Source organism: Ammodytes marinus (assembly GCF_949987685.1).
Source record: "Ammodytes marinus genome assembly, chromosome: 5".
NCBI lineage: Eukaryota > Metazoa > Chordata > Actinopteri > Uranoscopiformes > Ammodytidae > Ammodytes > Ammodytes marinus.
This window is the reverse complement of record NC_137234.1, coordinates 10,823,216-10,839,384: the sequence shown is the minus strand read 5'-3', so window position 1 is coordinate 10,839,384 and position 16,169 is coordinate 10,823,216. Positions and strand designations below refer to the sequence as shown.

At 40.9% G+C, this 16,169-nt stretch overlaps 1 protein-coding gene across 1 annotated transcript in view; it reads right to left on the bottom strand.

The window, feature by feature from the left end:
- Positions 1-15,494, bottom strand: part of prickle1a (prickle homolog 1a) — a 30,040-nt gene extending 14,546 nt beyond the window's left edge. The window contains exon 1 of the mRNA XM_080027423.1: positions 15,397-15,494. The gene's annotated coding sequence lies outside the window, so the exon portion shown is untranslated. The remainder of the gene's footprint in view (positions 1-15,396) is intronic.
- Positions 15,495-16,169: the final 675 nt, after the last annotated feature.

Below are 16,169 nucleotides of genomic sequence, written 5' to 3'. Positions count from 1 at the left end.
TGATGACCATTGTTAAGAGCAGCTCTCACTGGTGTGTGAGCTACCTTATAAAAAGGAGGCATTCTCAAGGTTTAAATTACTTGCCAACGGGTATTAGCAGGACACAGGCCCAACAAAAGACTTAGTTATAAAGGCCAATAAAAGACTATCACTCTACTGTAACAACAATCCCTTTTTACGCCTTGAAAGAGGGAGGAAAAGGTCAACTGGTGGAGCAGTCAGCGCATTGATATTGACTTAGCTAGATTGGCACTGGCAAATCAGGTCAGACTGTGGGCTTGTTAGCCCTATAACCCTCACATAACCCCTTTTTACTGTTTCACTCTGACACATTGGAGGCAGCTGAGGGCAAGGCTTAAATCTAAGCTTAGTTTCTTTTTAAAATTGAAAAAGAAAAAAAGTACTTTGACACTTGAAAAAAAAAGATCAAATTGAAAAATGAAAAGGTTTATTGTACTCAATTTGAGATACAGACAATTCTGAATTTTGAACTAAAAATCTTATTTTCTGATTACCAAACAGCAAAAAAATAAATAAATAATAAAACAAGACTTAAATTAATTTCCACACTGTATGTGTTTGATTATAAGTTTCCAATATGTAATCCTGTTATATGCCAAGAACACAATACTTTTTAAGTAGATGACGTTAGGTTTGATTGGCCCTAATTGCATTAAAGCAATCTATGAACATATCACTTATCTACCCATTTAGTTCTGCTTTATTTAATTTGCCGTAATCCTGTTAGGTCCTTTATGATGTAACGCAACATGGATCTTCAGTTTTCATAGAGTAACCTGTAAAACATGAAATAAATAACACATCTCTGCTGACCAAAGCCCACAGTGAGCATGTAGTGTTCTGCAACATTTATGTTATATTAAAATAGGTTAGTAAGGTTTGAGGTAATACAGAAAAGCCATAACTGCACCACAAGACACACAGGTCACACAGTGACCTTACAGACGGCAACAACAACTGTTGCAGACACAGCAGAATATAGGAACACGATTGCAAGACCTGGCTTCTATTAAAAGCACACTATTGCTAATAAGGCTTGATATAAGATCTGTCACACACACGAACACCCACACACCCCCACACACACACACTCACATACACACACACACACACACACACACACTTGCACACACACACAGAGTCACCCACAGACACACATACACACATACTCTCACTCACACACACACACACACATGCACACACACACACTCACACAGACACACACACATGCACACGTATACAGACACACACACACACCCAGACAGATAGTGTATTTAACCAACCGCCTGCACTAGATCTTGGCCTTGGCCTTTGCCTTTTGCCCGAGGAATGAAGACTGCTTATGGGATCTCGGTACCCCCAAATTGTCAAGAGTAGGATAGGGTAGGATGAGATCTGAACTATTGTAATGAATAAGTACCTTTGTGTTCATAGTAGAAGTTGTCTACTAAGCTGATATCCTGTTATGTCAACCCTTCAATAAAGTACTTGTTAGACCGATCTCCTACTTCTCCGTGTCTATCTGAAGCCGGTTGAGATGTCTCCTTCTCTCTCAAGTAATATCAAATGTAGGTAAACAATTGGCCCACTCGGCCACGCCAACACCTCCTTGTTCTCCTACATAAATGGCGTTGTCGAAACGGAAGACCTTCAGAAGTTGCAGCAGACAAACGGCGGCATCTGGGTAATGTATATTTTGCCCTAAACCAATGTCAACCTGTCTGTGTTTTTCTTTGAAGGTCTGTTAAACTTGCGTGCTTGTAAAGCAGAATCATAGACTGTCAGGATAAAGTATCTGCTAGTCGTTATAACTGAATCTTGGCTTTTCTGGAAAATGTTAAGAAACTTGTTTAGTTGGGAAGAAAGAAATGGTTGTGTTGTTTTACCCATACTGGCCACTCTTGCTGTTTGGTTCCGTGTTTTGACATTCCATTTTGTAATGAATATCGCTGCAGTGTGATGTGCTTCCCGTTGAGGAAGAGGGAAAAAATAATAAAAGTACTGAGATACCTGTCGATGAAGTTGGGGCCCGTCCACGAGCACACGAACCTCTGACTGGTACAGAGAGATCCGTTTTCCACGGTGGACAGTACGTCAAAAAAGACATTATTACACCCGTAATGTCTTTAAAAATAAATAAATTATCTAATTCGGGAGAGAGACATTTGCTGTTCTAATAAATGACAGTGTTACTGCGTCAAAGTACTTCCAGTTAAAGTCTGGGATTGCTTTAACGTTTTAAAGGTAAGCAGCATATATCTGGTTCTTGTCTATCGAGATTTCAATTGATCAAGGTCTTCTCTCCATATAGACATTTACACAGAGTCTAGGACGTTGATTACCGACAGATGAAGGGTTGCGCTTTAAATGTGATTAAAAATAAAAAATAAAGAGTTGAAAATTAAAGAGAATAATTTAATTTGAAAAAGGAATAGCAAGTAAAACTATTGAATGCTGTTTGTTGCGTTGATTTTTGGTATAATTGTATAGTTGTTGTGTTGGTTCATTGAGCAAAGAGTGGCACTGAGTTGTGTACAGCCTGAAAATTTCTGTGGCATGGTTGCCAGTTTAAAGGAGAGAGCAGTCAAGAGTGTTGATTACATCAAGATTGTTGTGTGGGGACCGAGACCCGCCTCAGTAGTCTCCTCGTAATAGAAGAACCCCCCGCTCCCCCCTCCTTCCCGTTTTTGCTCTAAGCCTGAGTGTCAAATATGCAGGCAGGCTAATAATAGCTGCCTGTAGCCGGAGGGAGAGACTGGACAGTAGCTCTGATTTTTTATCTTAAAAATCTGTAAGAAAGCATTAAAGTAAATAAATTGATTAGGGAATAAAATATAATGGTACATTCTTTGATTTGGCTTAACATAAGAATTGGTTTGTACTGAAAATAAAGCATCTAAGTTAAATTGCCTGTGTTTTAAGACACTGGAGATATGATAAAATGAAACATCTAAGTTAAATTGCCTGTGTTTTAAGACACTGAAGAGACATATGAGATAATAAAAAAAATAAAAGAAGAGGTGACATGTGTTTAGTAAGAATTAAACTAAGTAAGAATATGGGTTTATTAAACTCTGTGAGAACAGGTGTTAATTAAACTAAGTTAGCATAAGTTTATTGGAACTGTGAAAATACCTTACAGGGGTTTCAGTGATATACGACAAATAGAGACAGTAAAGTTCTTTCCACTGATATGTAACCATTTGTTTCTCAATTGGGATTTGAGAGCTGTTAAAAGCGTTAAATTGCATTGTCACCTGTTAATTGAAACATAGTTCTCTGAAACATGTGTGAAAACGTGAGTGTACGTTGTTCATGTGATTGAAAGAGGATGAAAATGTCTGTTTTGTTTGTAAAAAATGTTCAGTGTTGAAGTTTAAGTAAAAATGATCTCTTAAATCTAGTAAGAATCATTGAAGTGTGATTTGCCACATTTATTTCCAAAAAGAACCAAAACAGAATCTTTGATTTTGTAGGTCTAAAAAGAGCTAGATTGAATTGTTAGAAAAGGGTTAGACCTGTTGAAATTTAAAAAAAATAAAATTAAGTTACTAAGTGATTTTAATTAAGGTTTACATCTGAGTAGGCTAAAAAGCATGTTCTAAATTGCAGTAAACAACAGTAAATCCTGTGGTTTTTGGGTAAGTAATAAAATCTTTTGAATAACATCGTGATTAACTTAAAAGTAAGAGATTTTGCGAGCAACAGTTTGAAGGTTTGAGAATCCCTTGGTTCTATTTTAAGTGTGTAACATTTCCTTTTTTCTCTTCCAGAAGCTGGTTAACTGAAAGTGCACTGGAAGAAACGATTACAGTGCACTGCAATGTAAAGGTTTAGCATTTGGGTTGAAGAGATAGATAAACAAATAAATCCCCTTTTTTAGTAAGAATTCACTATTGATATAAGATTATCTGAAGTCTATTCTAAGAGAAATTATTATGCTTGCAATTGGTTTTGGGGCACTAAAATTCGAAGGTTGTCACAAGTCAGAATACCTTTTCTCTGCCCAAAAAAGAAGAGGAGGACACAAAATGCATTTAATATCAAGAAAGAAGGAGAGAAAGTATAAAGACGAAAAGACAAGTTGCCTGGCATTACCGATGCCGCAAAAAAACGATTTACAAAAGATATTTGAAAAACGAAATGGACTGAAATGCAAAAAAGACACTTAGCCTGAAGTCTGCTCAGCTCAAGAGCAGTTTCCAGTTTCAGTTTTGGTCCTGGAGCCAACGCATACCGACAGGGATCGCTCTGCCAATGCCAGACTGAACTACAAAGATGGAGGCGTGTATGCACGTGGCTAAGTAACACCGTGCCAAAAGTGACATTCAATGCCCTGTTGTGGACCACAGGATGGGAGAAAATACAAGAATGGCAAGTTATATGTGCCATAATGACATTGCTGACTTTCTGCCTTGTGTTATAGGAAAAAAGAGACACTGAAGCAGCGATGTGATGGGTTTCCGTTGCTTCTGAACTGAAAAAGTGGACATTCCTTCTGTAAAAGGAGGGTGGAATCAACTGCTCCACTTAAGGGAAAAAAAGAAAAGTGCAAGTACTAAAATTGTGACAATTTTCTGATTAATGGTGTTTCCCCTAAATGTAGATTGTGCAAGCAAGCAAGCGAATGAAATAGGTCTGCTTTGGACATAAACTAATTTAGTTATGCCTTTAAGACAACATAAGATTTTGTAAGGAAAAAAAGTATGTAAGATTAAAAGTTTAAAGGACTATTTTGATAACTAATAGGTTTCCCCTTTTATGCATTGAAGAAAAGTATGTTTAGGGTTATTTCCAAATAAAAAATACAACTAGTGTTTACGGTTTCAAATCAATAAAAGATTGTGTTGTTGCTTTCTCAGCCAAAAAGAAAGCAAGCATGACTGAGAATTATCACTTTAATGATTTTTCAGACAGAGATTTAGTGTTTTTAAATATTCCTAAGCAAAGAAGGTTAAAGATAACAAAGTTAACAAAGTTAATAAAGGATACATTTTCCCAAGTGAAGTTGCATTAAGGATAAATAATGAAATAGTTGTTGATTAAGTAGGATTTTGAACCAATCTTATTCTCACACTTTCAGGAATACCTGAGTTTTTAAGGGTTGCTCGTACATCTTACCGATTCAAGAAATTGGATTTTTTTTAAAAAAAAAAGGGTTAGCATTCTAAATTTATTGACCGTTTGGGGTTTTGTTGATAAGAGGGCTGGGAGAAAGCCACATGTTTGTTTGTTCCTGTTTGAATACAATTGCTCACACAAAGTGAGCATCTTATTTTTAGCTGAGTTTTTAACTTAATATGCTCCTTTTTGTGTTTCAAATAGAAATTTGAAAAAGGAGGGAGAGGTTGAGAGAGCACATTAATTTAAAAATAATAGAAGTACATGGTAAAGAGTTTAAGAAAGCACGTTAATAAAAATAGAGAAAACACTACACAAGCAAAGTAAGTTTAAGAAGAGAGGATGATCAAAATACTTAATATCCATTTAAGTTAATAAGTAAGTTATAAGTAATTTATTTAGGGTTCAGGATCAACACTCCATTAAATAAAGTAAGAACAAAACATACTTGTAGTGTGTTGTCAATGTCATAATCCATAGCTGTTCCAAAAAGTGTTACTGCACAGTTGACATCAAGTGTGATTACATTACAAGTGTTTGCAGTAATACAGTAAACCTAGGTAACAAAATTAAGTAGACAAACACAAACTCCCCAGAAGTTATTTAGAAGTTTGTCAGGTAGGATTCTTTTCCCTATCTTTCTCTTTCTCTGTCTATATCTATTTCTCCGATGGCCTCGATAAAAACAAGGTGCAGAACCTGATTCCTGCTGTGCAGATTGGGAGAAATGTCGTGCTGTAATCTGATGCTAAGCTACGCTCTCAACTCGTGCCATCAGCGTGATGTCACTGCCGTGTCCAAGTCGTGATGTCACAGGACAACTGACAGCCGAGACCGAGAGGGGGTCGCTTTCGCAACTACACAGCCCAACCCAATCCCAGCCAGAAACCAGGGGTCGCCAACTCGTCTCATCCAGCTTGTGCAGACAACTTCACAACCAGCGAGAAGGGTGCCACCTGTCGGCCTGGAGAAGCAACTCGACACTGGTCGACGAGAAGTCGCCAACAACAGAGAATCGAGATGCAGTCGTCAATGTCGTCATCTGGAAATTCGAGAGGGGTCGCTCTCGTCTCCCCTTCAAAACAATCAAGTCATGCACCAGTCATCAATAACCAGCTAAGGCACCAATGCATGGGTGCACTGGGCTTCCCCACAGCTCCCCAGAAAGGGGGGAGGCTGTTGTGTTGTGCTCTTCGCACAGAAAGAATTGCCTGTTTAAGCAATTCTAAAAGTATGCTCGTGTCGTTTCTCGCAAGTGCGCGGGTATTTGCGGGACTGGACAATGGTCCGAAGAACAAAGAATGAAAGACAATTATGAAAGTCATTATATGCTGTTCAACTATTGTTATTGGTGTTGAATTTTAAGAGGGTCTAATAGGTTTTATTAAGTTTCATACTATATAGTAACCAGTGGCCACTGTCGTTTTATTTTGTCAAAGTTTATCATTTTTGGTTTGATGTTTGATTTTGTAGAGTTTAAGGGTTGTGCATTTTTCAGGCTTCAAGGGATAAATGTTGAGATTCTTTGGTGCACCGTATTTACGATGCAAGGAGGGATATGTAGTGTTCTGCAACATTTATGTTATATTAAAATAGGTTAGTAAGGTTTGAGGTAATACAGAAAAGCCATAACTGCACCACAAGACACACAGGTCACACAGTGACCTTACAGACGGCAACAACAACTGTTGCAGACACAGCAGAATATAGGAACACGATTGCAAGACCTGGCTTCTATTAAAAGCACACTATTGCTAATAAGGCTTGATATAAGATCTGTCACACACACGAACACCCACACACCCCCACACACACACACTCACATACACACACACACACACACACACACACTTGCACACACACACAGAGTCACCCACAGACACACATACACACATACTCTCACTCACACACACACACACACATGCACACACACACACTCACACAGACACACACACATGCACACGTATACAGACACACACACACACCCAGACAGATAGTGTATTTAACCAACCGCCTGCACTAGATCTTGGCCTTGGCCTTTGCCTTTTGCCCGAGGAATGAAGACTGCTTATGGGATCTCGGTACCCCCAAATTGTCAAGAGTAGGATAGGGTAGGATGAGATCTGAACTATTGTAATGAATAAGTACCTTTGTGTTCATAGTAGAAGTTGTCTACTAAGCTGATATCCTGTTATGTCAACCCTTCAATAAAGTACTTGTTAGACCGATCTCCTACTTCTCCGTGTCTATCTGAAGCCGGTTGAGATGTCTCCTTCTCTCTCAAGTAATATCAAATGTAGGTAAACAATTGGCCCACTCGGCCACGCCAACACCTCCTTGTTTACACTACAAGCACACTTGTTTCTTCACTTTATTCAAAGTACACCGTTGTCTAACTGCTTTTCCAAACATTGCAGAGATGTATGATAGGGGAAAGCTCATATTTCACCCTCAATTTGACACCCTCTCACCTAGTTGTAAAAGCCGGACCTCATTGGTAACAATGGGAAGTGGAGCGACAGAGCTCCTGGGGCTGTTAAAGGGAGGAAGCCCCTTTATTTGAGGACACTATAACTCAACAAAAGCCTGTGGCTGTCTGCACACAGAGCAGACCCAGGATGAATGGGCCACTCTTACACCACTCACTTGCGCTGACAAAAGCACTGGATCAGCAAAGGGCAGAGTATGTCATGTGTGGTCTCCCAGGACAAACTGGAGAGAGTATAGACAGACATAAAAGACAAAAACAGCCCCACTAACACCTTAAACCAATGACTTCAACGAACGGAACCTTTTTCACCCTATTTTATTCCTTGAATATTTCCCCAATGTCAGGTTTTCCATGCCTTCAATTCCCCGTTGTGCAAAAGGGTTTGATCCCTCCTGTTGAAACAGAACTCCATCAAAGTCCAGGTTCAACCCTTGTGAGCTTTAACATTTTGGCCACATTTATAGCTTATGACCTCACACGTTCAGAAAGTGGCGCTCATTCCCCGCTCAAATCTCACACATCTGGGCTTTACTCGTCTCTACTTTCCTCGAAGTTCAACCCTATATCCTTCATATGGAAAGAATACGATTTCCTGTGTGTTTCCAGCCCCGGGCTCAAACGGACACATGAATGCAACCACCGTAACAAAACAGGCAATAATCGGGCGCGATTGCTACGATCAAGTCGCTGTAGACGGAGAGGATGCAGTTTCTTAAAAGAAGAAAAAAGAAAAGAGAAAGTTGGCAATTCCCACACGTGGAAGCATTTTCCATGAGCCGCGCGGCTTCAAAAGGCAAACCATGGAATCCAACAATACTCTGAAACAGTTAAGAGCTGCTCTGTCAGGATCCCACTAATGATTAACATTCCTGGAGAAACACTGCGTTACAGTCTTTTTAGAGCGTTCTAATTAAACACATGCTCCAGTGCCACAGCATAGAGGGAACTCTGACAACTGAGAGCAGGGATGCGTCTTTCCAGCCCTGCTTAATTGGACACAATTTAAGTCATTAAGGTGGTAGTAAAAACAGCAGAAAGAGCAAAGGATAGGGCCAATGATCTCCGCTGCAAGGCTCCCTGTTGCTCTGATGCTGTTGACCCTTTAACCTCCTCATGTGACTCACATTCAAACGTACAGAAAAAACAGAAAAGATTCTAGACCTACTTTCATTGTTACATGTCCAACTGAACCTTTAGTGTTGTTTGAGTCTTTAATGATACTGGTAGGGACATCTATGTCTAATGTATTCACTTTTCTGAAGAGGACAGAGAGGTTATACACGTTTGGAGGTTGTTCATCTTGACAGGCAAAAACTTATGTCTGATTATCTGTGCATCTGATTGACAAATTCTCTGTGGTGATATATTGCCTATTGATGAATTGTTGATCTCTTTGCAGTCATAAGTAAGTGATTAGTGACCAGAATTATAACATGTGATGGGAAACAAGTTGAGTAATAATTGATTATGTGTTGTGAGGCCAAGACTAGTCCAGTGTTTGCACTTTCTGTATTATGTAAAATGACCACGAATGTGCATACATCATCAAAAAAACCATATGTTGTTGAATTTGAGACAGAAGTCATCTATAAGTAACAATAATCATGGAGCTTTATTAAAAACTTACTGTAACCTAGGAATGCACTTTTCCAACATTAATCCTGATACCAATTATAATACTTTAATGTAGTTTATCGGAAGATACTGAGCACAAACTCCAATACCAGTCCATCTTCTAGAATTCATATAATGTAATTTGATCCAATTAAGGCCTGGGATCTGTGTGCACATGTTATGCACTGTATGGATGTGTATTCAGGTCTATAGCGAGATCTAATCTAAATGGCTCTGGAGGCCTCACTCATTTCAGCAGATACCAGACAGGCCGGACATGGGGTCATTAAAGCCTGGGAATCTGTGTGTGTGTGAGGGTGTTTGCATGTGAGTGTGTGTTGGCACACTGTGTGCAATGGAAAAAAGGGCATAACTGGCAGCTTATCACCCCCGAAATTAAGGATACCAGTCCTCCAGGGTAGAGCTTATTCTTAGAATCCTCTCATGTAATGTGCCTGTTTCTACCGGTTATCAGTGTGTTATTTTTGGAGCTGCTAATACTTATGTTACTTATGACACCAAACCATTTTCAGACAGCGTCACGGGCCAGCATAAGGGAGCATGTGAGAGAGCATGGGAATACATGCTGTGTGTGTTTTGAAATAATATATATATAATCTTTTCCATAAAATCTGAGATCCCTTTTCTTCTTAAAATCCTTTTCAGCATCATGAAACATCTTTCCTGAGTGGTCAAATGTGAGCATTTGTCTATGGACAGGACACGTACGCACAGATGTACACATCTGGTGAGCCACTGCTCTTGTTTTCTTTGGGAGCCCAGCCCCTAACAGGAAGACAGTGCGAGCATAGCAAACAAAAGCCCAGCTCTGTGACCTGGCCTCTCACCAGGGGCTGCCGTCAGGTTGTTGTGGCCAAACGAACTGTTTCTGTGTCAGCTCAGTGGGCCCCAGGCTGCCGCTCTGCAAGACATGTCCTCAGTTAGCCTCTGTCAATATTGACCGATCTGTGTGTTACCCTACAACGTCAACCTTCCCTGTGATGTATTTCCAACTGATAACAACACATTCCCTCTGTTTGAAGAGAGGATTTATATGTGACAATACAAGGTAGAAAGTGCTAATCATAAGTTCTGCAACGCTAGCTGTGAAAACACAGTACCTAGAGCTGAGCAAGAGTGAAGGTGGGAAATTTGAATACAATGTTTCATAAATATGAATGAATTTATTATTTGTGGCCAGGAGGGCTACAATGTGTTTGTTTTATTGTACCAATCCTCTGTATCTCATTTAGTACAGAGGTGGCAGTACGTTGGGAGTGAGTAAGGTTCAAATGTTATAGATTCTGATTCCAATTCAGTTTATCAAATATAGCTGCTTTGGAATTGCGGTTTCTGATTTGGGAGTCATTTTTTTAAACTAAAAAAATACACCAAAATATGATGATAGAAAAACGCTGTATAATAACATCTCTGAGGCAATAGTAATTTAGTGTTTCAGATAAAGTGGGAAAGGGTCTACCGTTTGTGAAGCATGTGCTGTAGTACACATCTGCTGGCATACAGCGCACTCACTATTTTTGGATGGAAGATCCCGTCAAGGAATTATCCATAAATTAGCACGCAAGAAAAACCTCCTCCAGTAAATAACAAAGAGAAGAAGCAGTAGGGAATAATTTCATGATTCATTGCTTTGCGTTATTGTTAATCTTCTTATAATGTATTTCAGGAGATATTTTAAACAAATCCAGCATTGTGTGATTTTGAAGCGTGGCCAAAACTCTCGTATTCATAAATTTTCCTCCGAGCCTGATTAACGACATCGTAAAATATGTTCAGATAGTAAGTGTCCTTAGAATAATATATCCTGGCAGACATCCAGCAACTGTCCCTAGTACTGTCTCCGACTGTAACCTTTCTGAAAAGTCTCAGGAAATACCTTTGTAATGGCTCCAAAAATCTTTTACCCGGCAGAGTCCATTTTTAAACCCCTTTGACCTTTTCCATATCATCCACGCTCACTGACTCCACGCCAGTGTGACAATGCCAACGGGGCAGGAGGAACAAGAGCCACAGGAAGGGGAGATGGAGGGTGTGTGTGTGTGTTTTTGCATATTTCCAGCAGTGGGTCCGGAAAAGCTTTAACCCGAATCCCCTGTTGTGTGCCGGGGAAATGAGCTGGGCCTGTTAATGACTATCTCAGGCTAATATGTTTTCTTTTGCTTGTAGCCCTTGATGTTGTGATTGCTCGGATGGATCCCCCATAGATGTGACGGAGGAGACAGAGGACAAAAAACATGCCCACCTGCAGACAGGCAGCCATGTGTCTGTGTCAGGTTGGGCCAGACTAACTTTCCAAAGACTCCATCACCAAGGCTGCAGTGCTGACATTTGGTATCTCTACATCTGTTATACCCCCCCTCCCTCCCATTTGATCAAAGACAGACATGTCGATAATAACCACTTTTCTAGCACGGCACGTGGTTATTACGCAGTATTCATCCAAGAGCTGAGCATCATGCCTATACATGGTGGTGATAATGAAACATGTGTGTCGAGTATGACTTTCATCATCGCGGTGGTCTGATGGTTAGTCCCGCAATTATGCCTTGTGTGGTTACATGAGATCTGCTGGGGCATTAAAATCCAGTGTGAGAGCCAAACCCTGTTTTGCCTCTTAACATCATCCTGCAGCTCCTAATAAACAGAGTTGTGCCTGGAAGCGCTAAATCACTAGCTAGCTACCTTTAATCACTTTAGAATAATGCTTAGCATGTGCATCCAATGTGTGCCACTGCTGCAGGCAGATCCCACTCACTCTCATACATGATGCCATCTGAAAGGCTACACGACGGGGAGCCTTTACCACATTGCCAAGCACAAAGTTATGATCATCTTCCATAGACAGCGGTGAGTTATCCTGCGACGTCTTCGACCGCAGTGTAACAGTCCCCTAAATCTGACCATCCAGGGCCACCGTCCATCCATTCAGCCAGCAGGCCGAGTGACCGCAGATGTTCGGGGGGGACCACCGGCGTTTAAACAAGTCGTACTTCATCCAGCCCTACTGCCAAGCTACCACAAACAGTTTACAGTCAAACGTGCTCTACTCTCTGGAGTTTGTCTATGGCAACCCGACTCCATGCCACATCTCTCTCCGTCCCGAGCCTGTGAAAGACTGGCCTCCTCTGACAGTTCTTCACAACACACAGGCCCTGTACCTCTCTGCTTTTAGCCCCTGCTGTGGTGAGCTGGACCACGTCTGGGTTTAAAAGGCTGCCAGAGTGTTTTGGCTTGCCGGCGATTTACACGGACGCGAAGGTGATTCATTCTAACTTTTGCACAAACAGGCCTCTGTGTACACTTCACTGGTACTGCATGGGCTTTTTAAATCAACAGTGGGAAACGTATACACACGAGCACTTGGACTCACATTCTCCTCATTCACACTGACACACACTCACTGTCCGACACCTACAGACAGTCCATGGGCACACATAGGTGACCACTTTGTCTCTCTGTCCATCTGCTCCTGTCAGACAAACGCACACACACACACACACACACACACCTCAAAATGCCTCACTGTTTATGTCTGAGAATGTCTGCGATTTGTCTTCACTTTCACCACTCTTGCTGTGAACTAATGCTTAAAGCTAACTTTTTTAGTTGAAAGGTGCTTTGAGTGCACATGCAACAACAACAAAAAACATGCCTTTTTACTGCCCAGTCTTAAATTCTCCAGTCCTTATGCACTTTGGTACTAAAATAAAGCATCAGCATATTTCACATTTATTAAGCGAGAACTCGTAAACATCAGATTGAACTAACTGCCCAGAACCTTTTCCACTGCTGCGTCCAAGAAGATTTATGATAAGGCCAGCTATTTTATTTCCCTCTTTAGGCGTTTGAACACAAATCAAGAGCTAAAATGTTTTTGATTCTGTGAATGTTAAACCTTCGATACACCACACGTCTTTGGAATTGAGCCGTGAACAAGCTCTGTGTGACAGGTGGAGCGGCTCCCACAACACCACTTGTAAATCATTTTGTCTATAAATAACTTCATATTCAGAGAATTCTCACCTGCAGCCCATCAGTAAAATAATATCTCCCCTAACACATGCCTTGCTTGCTCCATCCTCTAAAAAATTAAGCAGCTGCAGCTGTGAAGTATGAGACCCAGATTTCAGCAGATAAACAGTTTGTCAATCATCCTAAAAACATTAACGGTAGAATACACTTCAATCATTGATTAGATTTGGAGAGAAAAAATGTCCTTAGGGCACATAAAATCTCAAAATAATCATTTAAATGTGTTTTCTTATATTGATGAAAAATGAAAGTAGTTCAGGTTGTGAAGACAATGCTGCTGATGATTGTCTGTGACAAGTCATGGGCATTGAAGGCGTCAATCTCTATTCTAGCCACTAGGTGACACCACCACCTTGTTTTTTGTTTTTTTTGCTCTGTCCTCTCTATTTCTCTGTCAACAACCCTCACACTCACTTGCAGTATTTCTTTCTTTAGCCTCTTCCATTACTGGCCAGTGTCCCAAGCGACAAAAACAATTGTTTCAGGACGGTTAAAAAGTTCTGAAATAATGGATGGAATTCCTTGTGGTGCAATTACAGCGAGCAGATTTTGACCTGGTGAGTCACACTTGTTAGTGGCATTGCTGACATTGTGCAGAACCTGCACACATTCTTCCTCCCCCTTGTCAAGTCAAAGTGCTGGTTGCAATTATATTTATTTAAATCCATTTTCACCTGTGTTGTCCTGCAGAGCCTCAAATCACTTCCACAATCTATCCAATGTGTCCAAATAAAAGACCACGGCACCTCCCGTGTCTGTCCTCCCACCTAGCTGTCAGGCTTTGAGCTGAACTGTCCTGGCTGGGTTCAGCAGCGCTCTGTGTTTGTCAGCTGCTGTGGCCAAAGTGACAGATCTCAGGCCAGTCTAACTGTGGTCTCTTTCAAGCTCGGTCTTAGCCAAGTGGGTTCTGTCATTCTGTCAGCCCCCAGGAGGGCATGCACTACTGGACTTAATGGCTCATGATGATGTTTTCTGTAGTGTGTTCCAAAGAGAGCAAAACATGTTATCTTTGACAACCTTGGTTAAATATAACAGCAACAGCTCTCCTGTGTCTTGTGTAAGCACTTTCTGTTGCAGCTGGGAATGGAAATGTTTCAAACTTGAGGGTGTCATAGCTCTCCAGACAACACTTTATGGCATGTTTAGCTCTGTTTGAGGTCCATAAGGAGTGACAAATTCACTATATTAGTTTGTTGACCTTTTTTTTTATTAGGTTTGTTATTATCTAGAATAACAAGAGCATAATGTGCTGATCCGGAAGCAGAAGCCTGACAAAAGAAAATTCTCAAACCAAGTTGATTCCAAGTTGCCAGACGTAATCTCTTACTTTCTATGCATTTCTGGACTCAATATTACATCCAATCAAGGCAGAATGGATTTTTTTTTTAAAGCTGTTGCATTTGTTTTTGGAGGTGAATCAGTCACACCTTATCCATCATGGTTAGAATAGCAAGGAGTGTGAGTGACGTCTCGCACTGTATGTGGCAGGAGTGTGCGACCACATTCTCACTCACTCAACAGCGCTCTCCTGACAGCTATGCAGCCCTGCCGTGGCGGACAAGCAGCGGTCACGGAGCGCCGACCAGTTGTCACCAAAGTGACAGGCGACAGCTGAGTCCATACATCTGGAGGCCCCGGGGACTCTACACTTCCACCCGCCCCACGTCTCACTCTGACCAAGTGTTTTTCAGCGGCAGAGAGATGAAGTTACTTTAGCAACACGCGCAGGGAAAGTCAAACGTGTCTCGTTGGAGATGTTGTTGCGTAAAAGCGTAAAAATGCATTGCACGAGGACAGTTTGATGAATTGTGGCGCTGACACAAGTAGCCAATGACCTCTATTGAGTCATTAGTTCAACTGAACTGATAGAAGTTGGGTTGTTTCAACAATATTGGAAGTGTTATTTTCCTCTTATGAAAACCACAACAAAATCGAAATTTCTCAATTTTCTTAACCACGTAATTAAGAGCGTAAAACTTGTAAACAAAGTGACACGAAAATATGTTGTTGCAGCCATGGGTAATGAAAGCTATTAGGAATCAATTTCCAAAAAACAACATTTAAAAACACTCAATGACTTGGTGTAGCCTACTTACCAACTAAAAGCGTTCAATCGCTGTAAACCGAGTATCCTGAACCAATATTCCCGACGTGAGCAAAGCAATTCACGCTGCGTCTCATTGGCATGAGATGAAAAAAGTCCAGAGAGGGTGCACCACTGCGCCGCAAAGCTGAACCCGGAGCTGTGCGATGAGATAAGCTTAGCAATCTTCTGGCTGCATTGGAGAGAGAGAGAGAGGAGGCGCTGAGAGAGCCTGACTTCACCCACTGTCACCACATCTCATTTCAGCGGCGCACGGTGCGCTATGGTGCTCCTCGCGGCGGTCACACTGAGATGACATTAGCGTTGCTCCCTGCCTATTGGCTTAAACAAGCAGCCCCCACCAATCCTGGAGAGACGGACCCGTCTGGAGCACAGTGGACAAATGCTCCAGTGAGTTCAACTCATGCTAATGCAATTGGGAGTTTTGGAAGAACTGTTTGTGTAATGTAAGTGATTGAAAACTACTAAGGGAGTCAATCTTCCTCTTGTGCCTTTACCTCTCTTATCTCTTACCCCAATATGAACTTTATAGGCAATATATATATAGGCTACCAGTAAAACACTTTGTGGACTCTTATTTTTTTCTGTTTTAAATATTAACCACACCACTAAATGTCCATTCAATAACAGAAAGTATCGATGTGCATAGACACCCTTTTTTACACTTCCATACAATTAGTCATCCCGTGTAATACAATCCTTTGTTTTGTTGCAAACCTATTTGTCCCTCTTAGCATCTATATGAAAAGTTCACAGTGTGCTTTA